General features: G+C 42.4%; 1 non-coding gene across 1 annotated transcript; it reads left to right on the top strand.

Moving 5' to 3' along the window:
* The first annotated feature begins 3,801 nt into the window (after window positions 1–3,801).
* On the top strand, window positions 3,802–3,930 carry LOC111827710. Its single transcript, XR_002831384.1, has one exon. It is a non-coding gene; the product is annotated as a small nucleolar RNA SNORA17 (small nucleolar RNA).
* The last annotated feature ends 9,158 nt before the right edge of the window (window positions 3,931–13,088 follow it).

The following is a 13,088-nucleotide window of genomic DNA, read 5'->3' as shown; positions in this document are numbered from 1 at the left end:
TTTTTAAGAAATATGCCGAAAACTCTCCTTCCCGGGTGAAAGAAATTGGACTTCCAAGGCCAGGAACGCCCAGGGGACCCCCAAACAAAAAGGGAACCAAAGGGGGGCCCCCCCCCAGGCCCTTTCTTAATTAAAATTCCCAGGGGCAAAAAGACAAAGGAGAGGATTCTTAAATCCCCCAGGGAAAAAAAAAGTCAGTTCCCTCCAAGGGGGGCCCCTTCCGTTCCCCGTTTTTCCTCACCAAAACCCCTCCAGCCCCGAAGCCATTCCCAAGATATATTCAAATTGAGGTATCGCAAGCCCACCACCCAAGTTTCTTTTTTCCCGCAAACTTTCCTTCCAGATTTGAAGTTCATTTAAAGGGCTTCCCAGTTAAGAAAAAGTTAAAGGATTTCTCCCCCCCCAAACCAGCATTATATGAAATGCTGAAAGGTATTCTTTAAGAAGAGGAAGAAGAAAAAGGAACTCTTACCATTTGCCACACCATGGATGGAACTAGAGAGCATTATGCTAAGTGAAATAAGCCAGTCAGAGAAGGATAAATACCACATGATCTCACTCATTTGTGGAATATAATGAACATCATAAACTGATGAACAAGGACTGATCCAGAGATGGAGAGGCATTGATTGGACTGTCGGGCCTTGGAGGGAAGGTAGGGGAGGGTGGGGGTAAGGGGGAAAGATCAACCAAAGGACTTACATGCAAGCATGTAGGTCTAGCCAATGGACACGGACAGCGGGGGGTGGGGGCATGAGCGGGGGGGGGGGGTAGGGGGTAACGTGGGTATAAGGACACATATGTAATATCTTAATCAATAAAAAAATATATTAAAAAAAAAAAAAGAAAAGATACGTTAAAAAAAAAAAAAAAAAAAAAGATTTTCACCTGCAAGAGAGAAATAAATGCCCTCAGTGCAAAGGACCCATATGCACTCTCACCCATCATGCACTCTTACCATTCTCCTTCCCTCCAATGGAGCCCAGGAAACTTGCAACCAGGGAACAATGGCTGCGGCTCACCCCCTGACCCTGTCCCCAAAGCCCTCTTTTCTCTGACTTCCCAGTGAGTAAAGCAGCCCAGCCTAGGCCCTCCTGTTACTTCTTCTATGTCCTTCCTTGTTTCATTCTCCTAAGTGTGTTTTTGCTGTGGCCAATACATTCTTTTTTCTAAAAATGTTTATTGAATTTGAGAGAGAGAGGAGGAGAGAGGGAGAGAGAAACATTTATGTGAAAAAGAAACATCAACTGGCGCCTCCTGCACACTCCCCACTGGGGAATCAAGCCCACAGCTTGGTATATGCCCTGACCAGAAATCGATCCTCCAACCCTTTGGTGCACAGGACGATGCTCAGCCAGTAAATTCCTGCTTGCTTTCCTGCACTTTGTCTCTTGCCTGAAACCTTTCCTTCTAGAAGACAAGAACCGAGGTCTCATTGTCTCATTGGTAACAATATGTTGAATCTTTCTTGCATCCCAGGGATAAATCCCACTTGCTCATGGTGTGTGATCCTTTTACTATGCTGTGGGATTTGGTATGCTAGTTAAGGATTTTTGCATTAATGTTCATCAGGAATATTGGCCTGTAGTTTTCCTGTGATGTCTTTATCTTTGGTATCAGGAAACACTGGCCTCATAAAATTAGTTTGGTGGCATTCTCTCACTTTCAAGTTTTTGGAGTAATATGAGAATGATTGGACTTAATTATTTTTTAGATGTTTGGCAGAATTCACTAATAATTTTTTTATTGGGAGGTTTTTGATTATTGATTCAGGCTTTGTACTAGTCATAGGTCTGTTTATATTTCCTATTTCTTCATGATTTAGTATTGGTAGGTAGTATGTTTCTAGGAATTTATCAATTTCTGCTAGGTTATCCACTTTATTGGTGCATAATCATTCATAGTAGTCTTTTGTAATCCTTTTTATTTCTATGGCATCAATTACAATGTCTCCTGTTTAACTTCTAAATTTATTTGAGTATTCTCTGTGGTTTTTTCTTAGTCTGGTTAAAGGTTTGACCATTCTGTTTCTATTTCTAAAAAACCAACTCTTAGTTTAAGACTTTTTTTGTTGTTTTGACTTCTGCCCACACAGAGCAATTTTTCCAATATCAGCATTGAATTCTTTCTGATCTTGTATACTACGTGCCCCTAAACATTTCTCCCTCTGCCTCTTAAAGTATCCAGCACTTTGGAACTTAAACTTAGGAACAGAGAGAGCTATAGACTGAGCAGGAGACTCATCAAATTTGCCAAGGTCCATTGGAATGTTTCTCTGAAACATCAGCCTCTAGCAAGATAAAGGCTGCCTGTGAGGACTGGGCTCTTCCTGTCCCCCCAGAGGGATCTCTGTGCTGCAGGCAGCTCCACCAGGCTGGGGAGTTCTAAGAAAAGCCGTGGAATCTCCTCCCAAACCTCTGGGTTTGGGCTTCGCTGGCCACCTTCTTGCTGTAAATTCCCAGGACTTGGTGTGGTCTTCGTGGTCCCTGCCTGACTACATGCCAGATCCTCTCCGTTGTGAGTAACCGCCTCAGAGATCTGGTTCTGCTTGAGATGTGGATTCCTTGGCTGATAAACATGTGCAGCAGCTTCTAGATTCCAGTAAGAATGTCAGTTGCTCCTCCCTCTGCCAGATGGAAAGCAAGAGCATTCGTTTTGCAAGCATTTACTGAAGGGTATGAAGAAAGAGGATGAGCTTTGGAATCACACTAACTCAGGATCCACCACTTACTAATTATGACTTTTGGGCACAACTTTTTACTTCTTTAAGCCATAGTCTTGTGTGTGTGTGTGGGGGGGGTGTTTTTTCATTTGTAAGATGTGAGTAATACCATTTTCCTTCTGGTTAAGTATGTAGGAATTCCTACCAGAGAGCCTGGCACACGGATGAAAATTGATAAATGACAGCTGCTATTTTTTATACAAAGAAAGAAACAAATGATCAACAAGGAATGTTAAGAATTGCATTGTCTAATCTTCACACTTTATGTTTCCTTCACACAGGGCACTGAGTCCTATAATTTCTATATGTTTTAATTACTGAAAACATTTTGTCTATTTTCTTCTTGTGTTGAATATTGACTTTATTTTCATGATATCTATCTCCAAACTGGGAGCCTAAGTCATATTCGCTCCCCAGCGCAGGCGTAACCGGGCAGCCCTGCAGAAGCTCTTTGTCGATGAGGAGTGGGGATGTGATGACTTGGAGCAGCATTGCAGGGAGAGGTGGTGCTGATGACCATGGAGTGGACTCTCCCTGGATTGGCCTGTTCTACATGAACTAAAAAGATAGGAATTCAAAAACCAAGGAAAGCTGTTCCACTAAAAACCACGTGAAACGAAAACTCTCCTTGGGGCCCACCATAATAGAGTGTTGTGTGAGGAATGGTCGGAAGTACTCTTGCTAGATGAGATGTTGCTTGGACTTACTGAAGTGTCAGAAAAAAAGGTAGGAAAGAATTTGCAATGGAAACAGAAAGCATTACTCCTTGCCCTGTCCCGTGACCCTTTCTGGGTTATTTCTACCTCTCACTGCCTTTGAGCTGCTTTACAACTCTGTGAATTGATCATAATGCAAGTGACCCTTGTCTATAAAAATACAAATTAATTGTGCTCGATGGAATATATTTATTACCATGTAGATATGCCCTTTTCTCATCTACGTTAATTTAGACATCTTTCCTGGCCTGTGCATGAGTGGTTACTTTGAATTCACCTTTGAATCAGTTGTTAAAAAAAAAAGTCTTACTTGTTACATTATTAACATGTCAACATTATTATAAGAAGTTAAAATATTAAATTACTGCCCCTAGAGGCGTTGCAGGTGTGGCTGCCATGCCCGCCTGCGTCATTAGGTGGCAGAGAGCAGAGAGGCTCGCCTACACCCAGCGTCCTGGCCGTGGGCACCTGGATGGTTGACAACCTGACACGGAAAAAAAATAAATAAATAAAAAATAAAATATTAAATTATTAATGAGTAAAATACAATACTTGACAACTGCTCTTTATCTATCTGTGTGAGGTAGATGGCTATGTCCTCTTTGAGTAGTAATCTTTTGACAATTTGGGATGTCATCCACGGAGTTGCTTAATTGACTCACCTGGCAGAAGCAGGCAAAATCTGTTGCCAGGGGAGTACACAACAGGGAAGTTATGCCACATGGGCGGCAATAATTGGGAATTTTGCCTGACCATCTGATAATCTCCCTAAGTGGATTAATGGATTAGAGAGATCTATGTTGACAGAGAATCCCGTTTGTTGGTTTCTTGTTTGCTATTATGTTTATTTTGAGCTCAAATTAATTAAGAATGGCATGGTCACTAGGTAGAAGCATACCTCATTGAGATACAGTAGGAATCAATGATAGTTAACTCTACCAAAAGAAGTTAATTTATGGTGACTTCAGGGAGGGAGTGGGGGGTCGGAGGAACCCGCCCAAGCCTGAGGAAGGGCTGGAGAGGCATCTAGCTGAGTGGGGAGATTCGAAGGTTGACTGGGAGTGAGTAGATGAAGGAAAGTGTCCTATGGAGAGAAAGCTGTATGTGAGGAGAAAGCTCAGGGACTCTGTATGGTGTCAACTTAGCCATTCCTTTATTACAACTATGACTGTGCTGTGCTCTGTGCACACATGGGCTTGAAGAGACGGAAATCGATAAGGGGCAGTTATGTGACTATGGTCATGTAACACTATTCTTGACAGAATGCATAGACTCAGGGTGAAGGTCTCAATCTCTGGGCCATTGTGAGGAGAAAGCTTCTACAATTAGACTTGAAATAAGAAAGACAGGTCTATCTGTTTCCAACATAACCAAGTTATTCTGCCTTCCAATCTTTCAGTGCATGCTTGCAAGTGGTTTCAACTGTAAATACACTAGATACACGAAAACCTTTTTTTAAAAGCAATGTTAGATACTTCCTGTCTCAGAGTGCATACTACCACGGTCCTGGCCTCCATGCCTGGCATTCCCTCTAGTAGACATCTGGATAAGATGACTCAGGGAACCCCAAAAAGAGCTACCTACAGCCTGGAGCCTGCAGCCCTAGGCATCTGTGGGAATACTCCCCATCAGTAAGAGGGACATGTCCCTCTCATGTTAACAGGGGATGTGGTAGGTTCACACGAAAGACTGGAGAGAAGGAAAGAGAGGACCCCAGGCCTTTACTGAGTGGCCACTTTCTTCCCTGGCCACTGTAGGTCTCAAATGGCTTTTGTTGGTCCTTTTAGAACATGGACACCCAGACAAGTGCTGCTCCCTCTTCCCTCCACTCACTCTCCGTCTCTCTGAGCCATTCCATGCTGGTTCCGTGCCTGTGGAACACTTAACACCTGGGCATTTCCATCTCCCATTTCCCCTGGCTCTCTCCTGGGTCCTTCACACATCAGAGGGGAGTGATGCAGCATGTAAGAAAGTAGAGGGAGGATTCAGACATCAACACAGATCATCCCGGTCTGAAACCCTGGTTTGTTTTCTACTGGGAAGATGCAAGAATCTAGTTGCTCAAGCTCTTATTCCACTTTGCCTGACAAATCTAGAGCTGTGAAGGATACACAGGATCCCCTGCTACATCCCCCAGGCCCCATGTTAGAGGTAAAGAGATTAAACTGAGACCAGGGAGGATAAAGGACCCCTTCCAAGTTATTGTGTCCCCCAAGTTTGTATGTTGAAGTGCTAACTCCCAGTACTTTAGATTGTAACCTTGTCAATAGACAGGGTCTTTACAGAGATTATGTTAACATTCGATCATCCGTGTGGGCCCTAATCCAACAACTGGTTTCCTCATAAAAAGGGGAAATTGGGACACACAGAAGGAAGTCCATGTGAGGACACGGGTGGAAGACGACCACCTACAAGCCAAGGACAGAGGCCTCAGGGGAGCCAACATGCTGATACCTCGATCTCAGACTTCCAGCCTCGGGACTGTGAGAAATAACCATCCGCTGTTTAAGCCCCCCAATCTGTGGCACTCTGTTACAGCAGGGCTGGAAATGAAAGCACCCCCACATTTCACAGCAGGGGGTGGCAGGTGAAGAGGCCTGGCTGCCCTCATCTCTGTTCTGCCCACCCCCGAGGCATCTGCCCCCTCAGTCTCATCTCACTGAGGTGAGTTTCCCTCCTCTCCCAGGGAAGCACCCAGCACGTATATTTGGGTCCCGAAGAATGAGTGTGCAGTTATTCAGGTAAAGAAAGGGAACTTGACAATATCCAGATGCAAAAGCCCACGAGGAGAAAGCTCCACAGATCCTAGTGAGGGTGGTGGCATTCTGCAGTCCTGGGGGGTGCCATGTGGACAGTGAGAGCTGAGATGCCACATGTTGCTCTCCCTACTTCCCTGCTGCCCCTAGAGTTGCATGGGGAGGGGTCTGAGTGAGGGCAGGTGTGTTCTGCAGACCCTCCAGGTATGGGGGGAAGCCCAGCCTCAAAGATTACTTTCTAATTCTCAGATCTAAAAGAGCAAAGCAGTTTGTAAAGTTTGAGAAGCATATGATCCAGCAATCTTACTTTTGGATATATATCCAAGAGAAATGAAAATAAGATGTCAAAAAGATAACTACCTTCCCATGTTTATTACAGCATTATTTACAATAGTTAATATATGGAAACAACCTAAATGTCCATCAATGGATGAATAGATAAAGATCATGTGAGATATATATACTAGAGGCCTGATGCACGAAATTCGTGCACAGGTAGGGTCCCTAGGCCTGGCCGGTGATCAAAGCCAATCTGTGGGGTGACTGGTTGGGCAATGGGGGCGCACCCCACTGGCACCGGCCTTGGTTGGCCTGGTGCCACCCACTCACCAGCCCTGTCCCCTGCCGCTGCCACCAGTCGCCTCCCTCTGCAGGGTTACCAGCGGGGCAATCGGGGGCCCCCCTCCAGCACCCACCTTGGCTGGCCTGGAGCCTGCAGGCTTGGGGGAAGCTCCTGCATTGAGCATCTGCCCCCTGGTGGTCAGTGTGCATCATAACAACTGGTCATTCCCTGGTTGTTCCACCATTCAATCAATTTGCATATTAGGCTTTTATTATATAGGATATATCACACACCACACATATATATATATATTAGAGTATTATGCAGTGATGAGAAAGAAGGAAATCCTGCCATTTGTGACAACATGGATGGGCATTGTTGGCATTATGCCAAGTGAGATAAGTCAGACAGAGAAAGACAAATGTGTGACATCATTTATATGTGGAATCTAAAAAAGCTGAACTCATAAAAACAGAATAGTGGCTGGGGGTAGAGGAATTGGGGACATGTTTTTTAAGGGTACAAACATGAAAATAATTGATAATTAAGTCCTGATGACCTAATGCACAGCATAATGTTTATATACAATGATACTGTTTTATAAACGTCAACATTTCTAGGAGACTAAATCTTACTTGTTCCCATTACAAAAAAAAGAAAAGGAATCATAGTTATGTGACATGACAGAGGTGTTAGCTAACACTAAGTTGGTAATCATACTGTAATATATAAATGTATCAAATCAACACATTATATACCTTAAACTTACACAATGTTTTATGTCAATTATATCTCAATAAAATGTTTGAAGAGCAACTGAGATCTCTTGCATTTGAAAGTATTCCTGTATGAAAGACATAGAGTTCTTATGAATAAGACTAGAGGCCTGGTGCACAAAATTCAGGCACGGGAGGGGGGTCTCCTCAGCCCAGCCTGCACCCTCTCCAATCTGGGACCCCTTGGGGGATGTCTGACTGCTGGTTTAGGCCCGATCTCTCTGCTGGCCTGGTTGCCCTAACTGCCCCCGTCTGCCAGCCTGGTCGCCCCCAAATGCCCCCACTGCCGGCCTGGTCACCCCTCAAGCCCCCCCACCCCCGCTGGCCTGGTCGCCCCACACAGGCTGCTTGTTCAGTTGTTTGGTCATCCCTCACTAACCCCCCTGCCGGCCTGGCTGCCCCACGCAGCCTGCTTTTCAGTCGTTTGGTCGTCCCTCACTAACCCCCCTGCCGGCCTGGTTGTAGGCAGCCATCTTGTGAGGGCGTGAAGCTTAATTTGCATATTATCTCTTTATTATATAGTAGGCAGCCATCTTGTGAGGGCGTGAGGCTTAATTTGCATGTTATCTCTTTATTATATAGGATTATATAGGATGGCATTACTTTTTCTGTTGATAAGAGTTCAACAAATAAAATCCACATGCTATTTACATTCCTTTGGCATAGCAAATGTAGCTCCCTGTAGATACTGAGATAAAGGAATAATCTGATAGTTATGCTATTTCATTTGGAACATGTTGGTTCCGTGTTCCTAAGCTCAAAGGTGAGTATGGGAAATGTCTAGAAGGAGGCATTAGAGAGCTTGACTAGCTTAGAAGATGGGAGAGGCGGCAGATAGAAGCTCACTCAGCAAGATTACAAACACATGAGAGCTTTATCACTTTTCAATAATATGATTATGTTCCTATAAAAGTGATTTACAGACAGACTTCTGGAAAAGAACCACAAGCTCCTGTTGGGAATTGTGTTGAGTTTGTGTTTCATGGTTGAGGCCTCTGCTCAGATTTCAAAATTGTGATGCAGTGAGCAGCCACTTCAGTTAAAGCCTAGTGAATCAGGAAGGGATCTGGAGAATTTCCATGTCCTCGAGTCTAAAACTGTGAAGAAGCAGATGATTTTTGCAGAGTTTTGTGTTCATTGAAGTGACATTGTCACAGGGGTGGGGGACCTGATGCACAAGGGCCATGGGGACCAGGAGCCAGCAGCCCGGCAGGGTGGTGCTCGCTTTCACTCACGGACATAATTGCAACTGGAAATTGTTTTGCAAATGAGATGAAGTGGAAAGTGCAAATCTCATCTTTTACTTTATTAAGGCAGCACTGTTGTTCTAAAAGAACACTGTATGAAAAACGAGAATATGCCAAAGTAAAGAAATCAAATCTAGTCTGGAGGTGGGAAGAGGAAGGTCTCCTGAGTCAGTAACATTGACTTTCGCCTACACATCTAGACAGGCATGGCGAGCTGCATGTGCAAAGGCCCCGAGGCAGAAAGGAGCTTGGCTGGTTTCAGGAGAAGAGAGGAGGCTGTGTGAATAAAGCCTAGCGAGTGGGAGCATTGAGACACAGCTAGAGCTGAAAATTGGGCTAGAGCTTCATAATCCAGGGCCTTGTAGGCCATGCTGAGAACTAAAAGTCCTCTGCTGTAATGTGGACATGTCACAGAGAACCGTACAGATAAAACGTCTCTTCAGAGGCCTCCACAAAGTGTTCCGGGCTGCTCTGGCCGGTTTTGCTCAGCTGGTTGGAGCGTTGTCTCATGCACTGAAAGGTCGCCAGTTTGATTCCTGGTCAGGGCACATGCCCAGGTTGCTGGTTTGGTCCCTGGTTGGGTGCATGCGGGAGGCAACCAATCAATGTTTCTCTCTCTCTCTCTCTCTCTCTCTCTCTCTCTCTCTCTCTCTCTCTTTCTCTCTCTTTCCCCTCTCTCTAAAAATCAATAAAAACATATTTTTAAAAATGTTCCAGGCTTAGGAATGGGACCATTGGAAATGAAAGACCTTTCCTCTTTAGGACCCAAGTACCTTACCATCAGCGATGTAAGGTCCTGCCAAAATGCACACAGTGGACTTCAGTGGACTGACTGGGAGAAGAGCTTCTGGAACATTCTCAGTCACCTGCTCACCACCATACAGCCCACACCCACTCTAAGCCCAGTTAACACCTTCTTCACAATACTTTCTTTACCCCTCTATTTTTATTTTTATTTCCCTCTGTCCTAATCTCTCCTTCTTTTCCTCCTTCCATCTCTTATTTTTAACACTTTTATTGATGTGTGATGGTCACAATGAACTGCACATTTTGGTCTCTACAGACCTCATGAAGCAGTCACTGCAGTCAAGATGGGAGCCATTGCTGACCTGTCCCCTACTTGCCTGAAGCCAGAGCGTTTCCACTGATGTTCTTTCTGTTACTAATGACTACTTTGCATTTCCTGAGTTTATATGAATGGAATGCTACACTGTGTACCTTTTCCTATCAGGCTCCTTTTGTTTATAGAATTATTTTCCAGTTCATCCATTTTTTGCATGCCAATAGCAAAGTCCATTTTATTGCTGAGTAGTCTTATTGTAGTGGATACATCACAATTTGTTTATGCATTGACATGTTGGTGAACACCAGGATTGTTTTTAAGTTTTTGCCTATTACATATAAAGCTATACATTCATTTACCAGTCTTTGTGAGTTCACATGCTTTCATTTCTTCTGGGTAAATACCTAAGAATACGATGGCTGGATCATTTCATAGGTGAGTGTTTAATTATTAAAGAAACCTGGCCTTTGTGGCTCAGTGGGTCACAAGTTTGATTCCTGGTTAGGGCACATGCCTGGGTTTGGGCTTGACTCCAGCACAGGATATGCAGGAGGCAGTGGATCAATGTTGATGCATTGATTTTCTCTCTCTCTCTCCCTCTCCCCTCATTTCTCTCTAAAATCAATAAAAACATATTTAAAAAGAAACTGACAAATTTTTTCAAAGTGATTGTGCTGTTTCACCCTCCGCCCCACCAAGAAATGTGTGAAAGTTCCAGTTTCTCCACACCCTCACCAGCACTTGGTAGGGTCACTCTTTTATTATGAGCCATGAATAAATGTGAGGCAGCATCTCATTGTGATTTTAATTTGTACTTTTCAAATAACTAGTCATGTTTGGCACGTTTTCCTATGTTATTTGCTCTTTGGTGAAATGTCTGTTCAAATCGTTGGTCTATTCTTTTACTGGGTTGTTTTTTTTCTTATTTTAAAATTTTGAGAGTCCATTATATACTAAATACAAGTGCTTTACCAGATACTGGCTCTGAAATTATTTTCACCCAGTAATGGTTTGTGTTTTAATATTCATGAAGTCAAATTCATCATTTTTAAAAATAGACTGTACTTTTGGTGTTGTAGCTCAGAAATCTTTGCCTAACACAAGATCACAAATATTTTCTATCTTTTCTTAGAAAAGTTTTATTGTTTTGGACTTCACATTTAGATTTACAATTCATTTTGGTCTGTGTTTTGTGTACTATGGATCAAAGTTCATTATTTTTCCATATAGAGACCCGATTGTCCTAGCACTGGTTTGTAAAAAGACTCTTTCTTCACTGAATTATTTCTGCCCTTTTGTCAAACATTAGTTTTCCCATAGGTGTGCAGCTGATTTCCAGATTCTGGTCTGTTACATTGATGTACTTTGTTATCTTTCTTCCAATACCACACTGTTTTGATTATGATAGCTTTATAATAAGTTCTAAAAATTAATTTGTGTTAGACTTATAACTTTGCTTTTCTTTTTCATGGTGTTTTGATGATTCTACATCCTTTCTATTTCCATATGAATTTTTAAAACCAGCTTGTAAACATCTACAACAAGCATGTCAAACTCGAGGCCTGCAGGCCACATGCAGCCCACAACAAATATTTTTCTGACCCAGCCAATATAACGGTGTGAGCAGCTATTTACAACTAGAGGCCCAATGCACGAAATTCGTGCAAGGGTAAGCCTTCGCAGCCCCGGCTGTCTCAGCCCTCGCAGCCCCAGCTTCGTTCAGAGGGTCGTCTGGAAAGTCATCCAGAAGGGCAGCCGGACAGTCGGTCATTCTGCTGTTCGGCCGTTCAGTCGATTTGCATATTACACTTTTATTATTATAGATTATGAAAGGAAATAAGTCTCCTGTCAGATCCAGAATTACTAACATTCACCTTGGGTCAGTTTTGAAAGTAATCACTACAAACAAGATTTCTCCCAAAGTAGGAAAGATAGTAGCAGAGAAGAGATGCCAAGTGTCAGGAAGAAAAGATTAATTTTATCATTGCTTTTGTTCTTTTTTTATACTATACTTTTCTAAATAAACCTACATTTCTATGAAAATTGAAGCTTTTGTTTTTTTGGGTTTTTTTTTTTTGAGGCCCACATAAACTTAAACCTTGTTTATTTGGCCCATGTTAGCCTTTTGAGTTTGACATGCTTGATCTACAATAAGGCTTGTGTGGATTTTGATTGAGATTGCATTGAATCTATAGATCAATTTTAAGAAAATTGACACCATACTTTTTTATTGAATTTATTGGGGTGACATTGATTAATAAAATTATACAGATTTCAAGTGTACAACACTACAATACAGCATCTGTATATCGCATGGTGCATTCACTACTCAAAGTCAAGTCTCCTTCTGTCACCATTTATTCCCCCTTGACCCTCTTCTACCTCCCCTCACTGACCTTTCCCTCTGGTAATCATTATATCTTCTGTTCTTTGTTTGTTTGTTTTGCTTAACCCTTCACCCATTTCACACAGACAGCTGTCAGTCTGTTCTCTGTATCTATAAGTCTGTTTCTATTTTGTTTATTTATTTTGTTTATTATACTAGTATTCCACATATAAGTAAAATCATAAGGTATTTGTCTTTCTCTAACTAGCTTATTCCACTTAGCATAATACCCTCTAGGTCCATCCATGCTGTCAGGAAAGGTAAGATTTCCTCCTTTTTTACAGCTGACTAGTATTCCTGAATGTAAATATACATAATGGGCTGCTTGCAAATCTTGGCTACTGTAAATAGTGCTATATGATTTTGAATTAGTGTTACAGGTTTCTTCATATATATTCCCAGAAGTGAATTCACTGGGAAAAAGGAGGCAAGAACATACAATGGGGTAAAAATGATCTATTAAAAAAATGGGGTTGCAAAAATGGACATTATCATGCCAAAAAATGAAAATACCCCCCTCCTTTCCCCAATACATAAGAATAATTCCCACCTAGATTAAATACTTAAAGTAAGGATTAAAACCATATAATCCTAGGCATATAGCAGTCATATCTCCCTCATTTCTCATAGCAATATTTTTTCTTATGTGTCTCCTCGGGCAGGGAAACAAAAGAAAAACAACAACAAATGGGACTACAACTTCAAACTAAAAATTTTTTCATGCAAAGGAAACTATCAACAAAATGAAAAGACAACCCACAAATGGGAAAAGATATCCTCAGGTGAGGAGTAACAACAACAAATTAATTAATTAATTAATTAAAAAGGGAGAGGGAGCCCCATGGCTTTCTGAGCAAAGG

Source organism: Myotis lucifugus, unplaced genomic scaffold, assembly GCF_000147115.1.
Source record: "Myotis lucifugus unplaced genomic scaffold, Myoluc2.0 scaffold_206, whole genome shotgun sequence".
Lineage (NCBI taxonomy): Eukaryota > Metazoa > Chordata > Mammalia > Chiroptera > Vespertilionidae > Myotis > Myotis lucifugus.
The sequence above is the reverse complement of the archived record's forward strand: the minus strand, read 5'-3'. Positions and strand labels throughout refer to the sequence as shown.